The sequence below is a fragment of the Petaurus breviceps genome, unplaced genomic scaffold, assembly GCF_028583685.1.
Source record: "Petaurus breviceps papuanus isolate PSGF00001 unplaced genomic scaffold, PetGlider_PUasm1.0 419, whole genome shotgun sequence".
NCBI lineage: Eukaryota > Metazoa > Chordata > Mammalia > Diprotodontia > Petauridae > Petaurus > Petaurus breviceps.
The window spans coordinates 8771845-8780989 of NW_027186324.1; the positions used below are offsets into that span (position 1 = coordinate 8771845).

Consider the following 9145-nt stretch of genomic DNA (forward strand, 5'->3'; position numbering starts at 1 on the left):
ATAGGCAGAATCCTGTGAATGAAAAATCTATAAGGAAAGTCAGCCCAGGACAAATGGAAAACTGTCAAGAATAAGACCCTGAAAAAATAAAGTGGAACTATTCCACAATAAGGAGGAAAAATTGGAAATGTCTGAGGAAACTGGCATGGATACATGGAAAACTCACCAACCAAATCAAGTTTTTAAAAGATATGAACAGAGGATTTAAACAAGGAGAGGGAACAGAAAATTAATACAAAATCAGGAGGAAGGCTGAAGTATCAGAAACAGTAAAATTCAAAATGAGCTGGAGTTAACAGGAAAGCTAAGAACGATAAAAGGTTTGTTTGTTTTCCTATGTTTGGGGAAAGAGGAACATTCAACAAGAAATAGGACAGTGAATTAGGACAATAATAATTGCTAGAAGGCAATATTGCTTAATTTTTAGTTTGCTTGTTTTATCTACCAAGGAGACAGACCAGAAAGAGAAAGAACAGAACAAGATCAGCTAATAAGAACGTTGATAACCAAGATAAATAAGAAGATAATCAATGGGTACATAGCTACCACTGACACATCCAAGTTACTTGGGTGAGAGAACAGGCAGAAGGGATTTCTGAACCACTGCAAGTGGTACTTGAAAGCATGTGGAGAAAAGGAGAGGCACCACAGAACTGGAGAGAGGCCAAATACATACCAATTTTCCATGTAGGGAAGAAAAGAAACTTGACTTCAATTTCTAAGAAAATTCTAGGATGCATTATTAAGGAAAATTTGTCAGAATTACTGAGTTTGCAAGTGTAACTGTTCTTGAAATACCAGCAACCCTTATGACTGATTGTCCCTATTTCGGCAGGGCCAAGTGTGTGAGTGAGACTGTGGATAAGAGCCATATGAGTATACACACATTTTAAGAGCCCTAGTTATCAAGAATGACTTTGGTGCGACTCTGAATGAAATACCGAGGAAACACTCAGCAAACGTTGTCTGACAGGTTTGTATGTCCTCTAATGAATACTATGTACTTTTAGGCTTGTTAAATCATCAGCAAAAAGAAAGGACGCTGTTCAGAACAGAAAGACCTTCCTGAAAAGTTGCACTTGCTGCTTTGGTCATTGTTATTTTCTGTGTTTATGAAATCATCATCAGTCTGATTTGGAGATAGCTAATGAAACCTCTGGAAAGGGAAGCAGTGATGGAAAAAATGAAAATTACTTCATCAAGAACCGTTTGTACCAGTAAACTAACCTTCTTCATATAGGCCTGCTAAACAGAGTAAAGCTGTAAATGTAGTTTCCCTATATTTTAACCAAATGTTTGATAGAGTATCTCCTGCTATTCTTATGGAAAAGATAGAGAAAATGGGCTAGCTGGTAATAAAAGTAGATATATGCTGAGATTGGTATCATGGGTGTCCTCAACGAATAGTTGTTAGTATTTCCAGGTCAACTTAGCAGGAGATTTCCAGTAAAGTGCTCAATCAATGTTTACTTTACCCTGTGCTATTTAACCAAACATCATAGTGCAGCCCATATAAGGTCAGAGGGTTCTTATTCTAAGCATTCAATCACAGATCAGTCTTGGGCCCCAGAGCAAAGCATCATAATCACCATCACAACAACAACTAGCATTTATATAACACCTTAAGATATACACATTTGTTTTATATTTGTTATCCCATTAGATATTTTTCTCCCTCCGGGTCTTTGGAGTTATCTTTGAGGAGATAAAAATAATTCACTAATACCACTGGCTTGAAGCCAGTGTGCTTCTCCCCAAGACTATCAATTGGCAGACTCAAGTGGCTTTTGTAATGCAGAATTTACTAAGGTGGTACAGGAAATGCAATTATTACAAAGCATCACATTCCCACAAACTTCTGAGACATACCTTCCCATCATAAAAAGTCTCAGGTAAAGTGATCTCAGTCTTGGGGATCACATATAGCAATGGATTAACACAGCTCCTGGTTCCTCCCATTCATGGAGGATTCAATAAGTTCCTCCTAGGAACGGTTATTTTCATTAATGGGCTCCTAGAGTTGCCATGAATCTATGTCAGCTTCACTTTGGCTCACAATTTAGACACTTCCATCAGCTGATCTGGGGATGGCAGACAGAGACAAGATGGGAAGTACAATATCCCCAGCGTCCTCCAAAGCTCACAAGGTCGGGCGGGGAGCATAGGTGGCGCAGTGAGTAAAGGGCTGGCCCGGAGTCAGGAGGACCGAGTTCGGTTTCGGCCTCAGACACTTAACACCCACACATACCGCCCCCTACACACACACACACCAAAAAAAAAACTAGCCATGTAACCGTGGGCAAGTTACTTAATCCCAATTGCCCTCCAAGAAGGGAAAAAAAAAAAAAAAAAGCTCAGAAGGTCACTGCCAGTCAAAGGCTAAGGAAGGAAGAGAATTAAACCAAAGCACCTTTATCTCCACTGCCCCCCACACACAGGGGTTCCTTCTCAGGGAATTCCCTAGAATTATCACACTCCGATATCTGCAATGACTATGGTTCTAAACTAACATGATCATTTGTAGATAACTTCTAATTAAAACCACTCAAATTTGAAGGACTTTTCACACTTAGTCTGAAGCATATGCCTCTTGATTGAAACAAAAGCCTACCCCAAGTTTGAAATAAATTGTTTTGATTTGGTAATGACACAGGGGATTCTGTCACTTACTTTATTGGGTAGAGTGATTTGATTGAGTAAGTCAATCAACCTCACCCTTACAGCGTGATCTGTGAGGTCATCTAATCCAACCCTCTCATTTTCCAAATGAGAAGAGAGATCCAAGGAGGTTAAATGATTTTACTAAAGTCAAAAAGATAGTATCAGAAGTGGAATTTGAACCAAGGTCCTTTAATTCCATAGCTAATGATTATTAAAGCATAGAGGCATACTTATCAAGTTTATAGATAAGTAGGAGGGATAGATAACCTTGAAATGATAGCCTCAGGATCCAAAATGGATGACAGGCTACAATGGTAGCAAGTAGTAGTAGATAGAATGTTGGACATGGAATCTGAAAATTCAAATATCAATGCATATACTTACCAATTGCATGATCTTGGGCAGGTCACTTAACCTCTCTTTGCCTCACTTTCCTCATTTGTAAAATTAAGGTGTTAGCTTTTTTTGGTAACCTCTCAAGTGATCCAAATCTTTATTTGTTCAAATTAACAAACCATTAGGTTCTCTATAAATCAGTTTAATTTAGGCATTATAAATTACAAAGTTGTGTGGTCTAAAATTAAACTAGGTTTATACATGTCAAATAAAATTCCATAATCAACTGTCCCTCTATAATGATTATCAAGCATTAAAAACTTCAAAGTTGGCTATGGACAATTTGAACTCAGCATCACAGTGTACATATAGGTATAAATGAAACACTTTGTGCCTGTTAACTTAGACTATATTAAGCTTCTAGCATTTCCTACATCTTTCTGGACAGAAGTTTCTGGAATTAGTTGACCTTCCTGTCTTGGAACCAATTTCTTAAAAAACCATATGACTTTTGTGATAGGTTCACAAAGTTAAAGCCTAACAGGACAAAATATATACACTCTAAGGGGAATCAGTCTGTCCACTAGAACAAGCTGTTTAGGTGTTAAGGAGTAGGGACTGGACCTGATTTTGTTAGAGAACTTTCAGATAAGGAAATTCCTCTCTACCAATGAAGGCTGGCACTTTCTCTCCAACTTACAGTCTTCGAGAATAGCTTAGGTTATTGACAGATTGTAACTTGTCCCAGGTCACACAACTACCATGTGTGCAAGGTGGGTCTTAGACCCAAGTCTTCCTGGCTTGGAGGACAGCTTGCTACCCACTATCCTTTTAGTAGAACTGCTTACAAATTATATTTTTCAGCAGTACTGGTATTCAGAGATTTCTGCCATCCCTGTGATACTCATTCACTGATTTTTCTGCACACCCAAAATTCACAAACTAAAATACTTGAGATAATTTATCAGGACAATGAAACACAAGCAGATGTTGCTGTAAAGGATTTTATTAATAATAGAATCCTATGTGCTGCAAATACTACCACGTAGAAAAAAAGACTAGGGTAGGGTTTTAAATGGAATTCCAAAAATAAGCTAATCAATTTCAGAAACAATTATAGATTTGAATAATATACACTAGTAAAATCTTTTAAATTAAAGCAAATAAGTGATATCTAATCACTCTGGGTATGTAAGAATATGATGGTTGAAAATGCCTAATGTGAAAATAAAAACCATGAACTGAGGAATTTAATGCTTTTGAAAATAAGGCCAAGACTACATATGTAATACAAAATATTTCATGTTCTTTAGTAAATATTTCCTCACTTATCATGCAATACCACTTTTGAAATACATAATTTCTCCTTATCTGAATCCTAGCCATACTAAACTGTGGACATCAATTGTAGTATTTTATGATGTGTTCAAATGTAGCCATGAGTTAAAAAAAGGTAACCTACTGGAACAGAGCCCATTAGAAACGTGGTTTCTGCTGCCATCTTGACCTATAAGATCATCATATCTGTACATAATTGTTTTTTTGTCACCCTGTAGCATTAAAAATCTCTGCACTGGATAAGCAAACACTAGTAAAAAACTTCAGTACTGTGTATATGAACCAAGTTTGTCTTAATGAATTACTGAAACAGATGTAACAACTGTTTTCAATCAAGATTAAGAGCAAAGTGATTAGGTTCTCTGATGAATTTTTTCCTGGTAATTTGTGGAATGAACAAAAAAAAAAATCTAGTAACCAGTAAATTTACATTTGTATAACTAATTCTCTGTTTGAAAAGTAGGAAGTTGAAACTCAGCCTTCAAGTTCTTGACTCCATACTTAGGAAAGAGATACCCTGAGCGAAGTTTCTATTTGTCCTTCATAATCCTAAAAGGTTAAAGTAATGTTCATTTTCACTAAGTAAAAGCCTTATGTGCTGGTGTAGTCATTACCCCTGTTATACACAGGCTTTGTTTCTAAATTTTATATATAGCCATTACATGTCAATACATACAAATCCATACAAAGGAGACATGATCTGACCATCAATAAAACTGAACCTACAAACTATTAAGACGCTTTATACCAGGCTCTTACCATGAATTCCATATATTAAGTCCCATAAAGATTTCGATTACTTGTTCAATTCAAGTTTTGGGGGGGCAGTGGGGGTGTGGGAGGAGGGCCTGATAAATTTTGCCATGATCTTACTTGCTAGACAGCTATGATATGGTAGGTTCAAGTTAACCCCACCTGTCCAAAAATAACAAAAAAATAAAACCCTTAAAAATACTTAGCCAGTATAAACCTGTAGTGTTTGCCTAAATTTCAGAACGTAGTAAGTATAATCATTTTTGTAATATTTAAAACCACATCTAAAGGATAAAGCATAGCCATCTGCTGATTGAAATATTTATTTCTCATTTAGTGAAAATGTCCTTATTTTATTTAAGGTGCAAAAACAAATTTCAACTCTGATTGCTATGCAAAAGAAAGGACTGGAGCTATCTGCTTTGCGATGAACTTTACAATCCTCAACCACCCCCCACTGCCCCAACACACAACATGCTATATGAAAAAACTTACTAACTGAACTACGGTATTAAATACTGAAAAAGCTAACAGTTTGTTATAATTTATTTTTATTTAACAATCTAGGAAGTTCGCAGCCATCAGCAATTCCAGTGCAATTTCAGGTCCAATTGGGAATTCATGAATCTCTGTAGAGCTGTTAGGGTAGCGAACCTTGTAGGTAAAATACATGCATACTTTTGATAGCACATGTGATGGAATTTCTCTAAAATTAACCTCATTGGTTTCATTTTCAGCAAACTGACCTGGGCCACCTAACATGGCTTTTACTGTTCCTGATGTTAAAGCATGCTCCCTTTTTACAATAAATTCATGACCATCGGAAGACATCAATTTCACACACATAGCATCTGGGCCCTCACACCCACCGTATGTTTTCTCCTCTCCATCCATTATCTCCTTATGAAATTATATTTTGTTTCCACAGGAATTTAAAAAAAACATCCTGTCAGTTCTGCAGCAGCCGCAGCTCGGTCCCCACTAACCACCACAGCCTCCCCCCCCTTGCTCCCAGGGCTGACCAACCCCCCATGGGCATCCAAGGTGTTAGTTTTGATGGCATCAAAGGTGAGTTCCAGCTCTAGATCTATTATCCTATAAAAATTAGTCTGAACTTAGATAGAATATGTTTTTGTTAATTTTTATCTATAACTTTCTTTTTGTCACCTTTATTTCTCCTTCCTCTAAAAAGAAAGATAAAAAGCAGTTTGTTTACTATTCATTACTTTAGATCCTGAGCTCCCAGAAGTGTGCATCCCATTTATAAAAATCAACCATTATGACACTGCTAACTCTTAAATATGAAACATTAGCCAAATGAGATGGCAAGAATAATTATAGCATAACATTTACTAAATAGAAAGCAAAGGCAGAAATAATAAAAATATGACAGTCCATCTATAAATCTGGTTTATACTCTCCCGCTAATTATGTACACAGTGTCAAGTACAGGGGAAGGGGAGGGGAGTCAATACAAATTTACAAAGACCTAGCAGTAAGTCACAAAAGTTAAAAAGCCCAAATGCTCAGGGCAATTCACAGCTAGGGACTATAGGTCTGGAAGTCAGTGGTCCGTTGAAGGATGGTTGTCACCCACTGGGCTAAGCTCTGATATTCTCTGTTCTCCTGTTAGATGAAACTGCTTCTCTGATACTAGGGTGCTGAACTCTTTTAGTTGACAGAGGACTTAAACCCAAGAAATTCAGAAATCCCTAGGTCCACTTTCTTTTTGGTCACTGAGGCAATGATCCTTTTTCAGAGAAAAGTAGTTCCCTTTAAACCTGGAATCTGCAAAGTTTTTCAGGTTGACTGTTTGTGCGCTGAAGCTGTAAGGGTCAATAAAGGGGAATATAGGCAGGTCTTGGAGGGACTTCTCTAGGTGGTGCTAGAAGGTAAGGCAGGCAACCTTTTTCTAGTCACTTCTTCAAATAGCATAGAGTATTGCTTTCTCTAATGAGCTCCCAGCATCAAGATTTTCCTCCAATCAGATCAACTCTCTCCAACAATTGCAGGTCCTGTTTGTCTCTACTCATCTTGTCTTAGCCTCATCACATTCCTGTTAGACTTTAATTAGCTACTGATAAAGAATGTATTGTATCACCTTCGCAGTCTATACTTTTGTCTCTGAGGAGCACGCTTTCACTCTGGTCCTCTCTGAACTTCATCTGTCATTCTTCAAACATTTTTATTGAAGGAACTCCTTTTCTCTCAGGTTCTTTCAGAACCATTCATGTTTCTTCTCAAGCTTCTTCTTTCTTTGTTTCATATAAAAAATCCTTTTTCTGCCTCTTTCAGTAATAAAATACCCACTAAGAATTGAGCAGTACTTTACACTAGCATTTCTAAAACTTTTCAATAAAAGCAAGGAAAAGGGACATTCTTGCTTTATTTCTGTATTTACTTGAACAGCTTCCAGTGTTTTCCCATTAAATATAATGCTAACTTTTTGTTTTACAAGCTTTTCATCATATCTAAAATAAGTTTTTTCTTTATCTACTAGCATTTTAACTTGTGTTGTATTTTGTCAAAAGGTTTTTGTCTGCATCTATTCATATAATGATATTAAAAATATGTTTAGTTATGTTAATTGCTTTCCTAATATTGAACCATTTTTGAATTCCTAGTGTCATAATTTTTGGATCAGTTCCTATATTATTTTTGCCAAGATTTTATTGAACAGTTTTTAATCAATAGTCATTAATGACATTGATATATAGTTCTCTGTATATGCTTTGTCCTTCCCTGATTTAGGTATTGGAACTATACTTCTATCATAAAGGGAGTCTAGTAATATATTTTCATTCTCTTTCTTGTTGAGAATAATTTGTGCGCTATAGATATTGTACTTTAAAAGTTTAAAAAAATAACCCATAAATACATTTGACCTAGGAATTAATAAGATGAAATAAAATGGGAATACACAAATCTTACATTTGGGTTCACTAAATAAACTTCACAAATGTAAGATGAGGAAGGCATGGTTTATCTTTAAAATGCCTGAGGGTTTTAGAAGATTATAAAATCATGAGGACAGTATGATATACCAAACCAAATGCTAGTGTACTTTTGGGTCACATTAAAAGAGATGTAGCTTCTAGAAAAATGGAGCTGATAGACCTGCTCTGTTCTGGTCAGAAAATATTTGAACATTCAGTTTTAAGCACCACAATTTTGTAAAGGACATTGATAATGCAGACAGCATCTGATGTTGCTGTTCAGTCTTTTCAACAGTGTCTGACTCCTCATGATTCCATTTGTAGTTTTCTTGGAAAAGTACTAGTTCACCATTTCTTTCTCTAACTCATTTTACAGATGAGGAAACTGAGGAAAATAGGCATAAGTACTTGCCCAGAGTCACACAGCTACTAAGTGTCTGAGGCTGGATTTGAACTCAGGTCTTCCTGACTTCACACCCATTGTGCCACTTATGCGCCCCGAAGACAGCATCTCGAGAAGGAAAGAGTGGTTACAGACTGTGAATTCATTTTCATATGAGAATCATTTACAGGAACAAGGGATATTTAGTTTGAAGAGAAGTCTCAGGGGGTGAAATCAGATAGCCATTCTCAGATAATCTGAAGGGCTGTCATGTGGAAGATGAATTATACTTGCTCCGTTTGGTCCTAAAGAACAAAATTAGGAGCAAAAATAGAAGTTACAAAGATTCAAATTTAGACACAATATAAAGAAAATTTTTGTAGCAAATTTGCTTTGCAAGGAAATGGATTCCCTCTCACTAGAATCTTCAGTCAAAGACTAGGTGGTCACCTGTCAAGCAGGCATGTTGCAGTAGGGTTTCCGTTGGGGATTTGGGTTGGACTAGATGACCACTGAAGGGAGTCATTCCCAAAACTGAAATTCCACGATTCTAACTTTATCTCTTTAGCCTTAAAACATCTGCTCCCTAACTGCCTCCCACACTCCCCCATCATAAATACCTCACCCATGGCATCTCCCCATTGAAGAAGGATCTCTAGTCCCAAAACATCATCTGGTTTAACCCAATTTCCCAAGCAATACATCTCCCTTAGCCTGAAGCACTTTTGGAAGAAGCTCG

General features: G+C 36.8%; 1 pseudogene; it reads right to left on the reverse strand.

Moving 5' to 3' along the window:
* Positions 1–5622: 5622 nt before the first annotated feature.
* On the reverse strand, positions 5623–6016 carry LOC138171133 (elongin-C pseudogene; annotated as a pseudogene).
* Positions 6017–9145: the final 3129 nt, after the last annotated feature.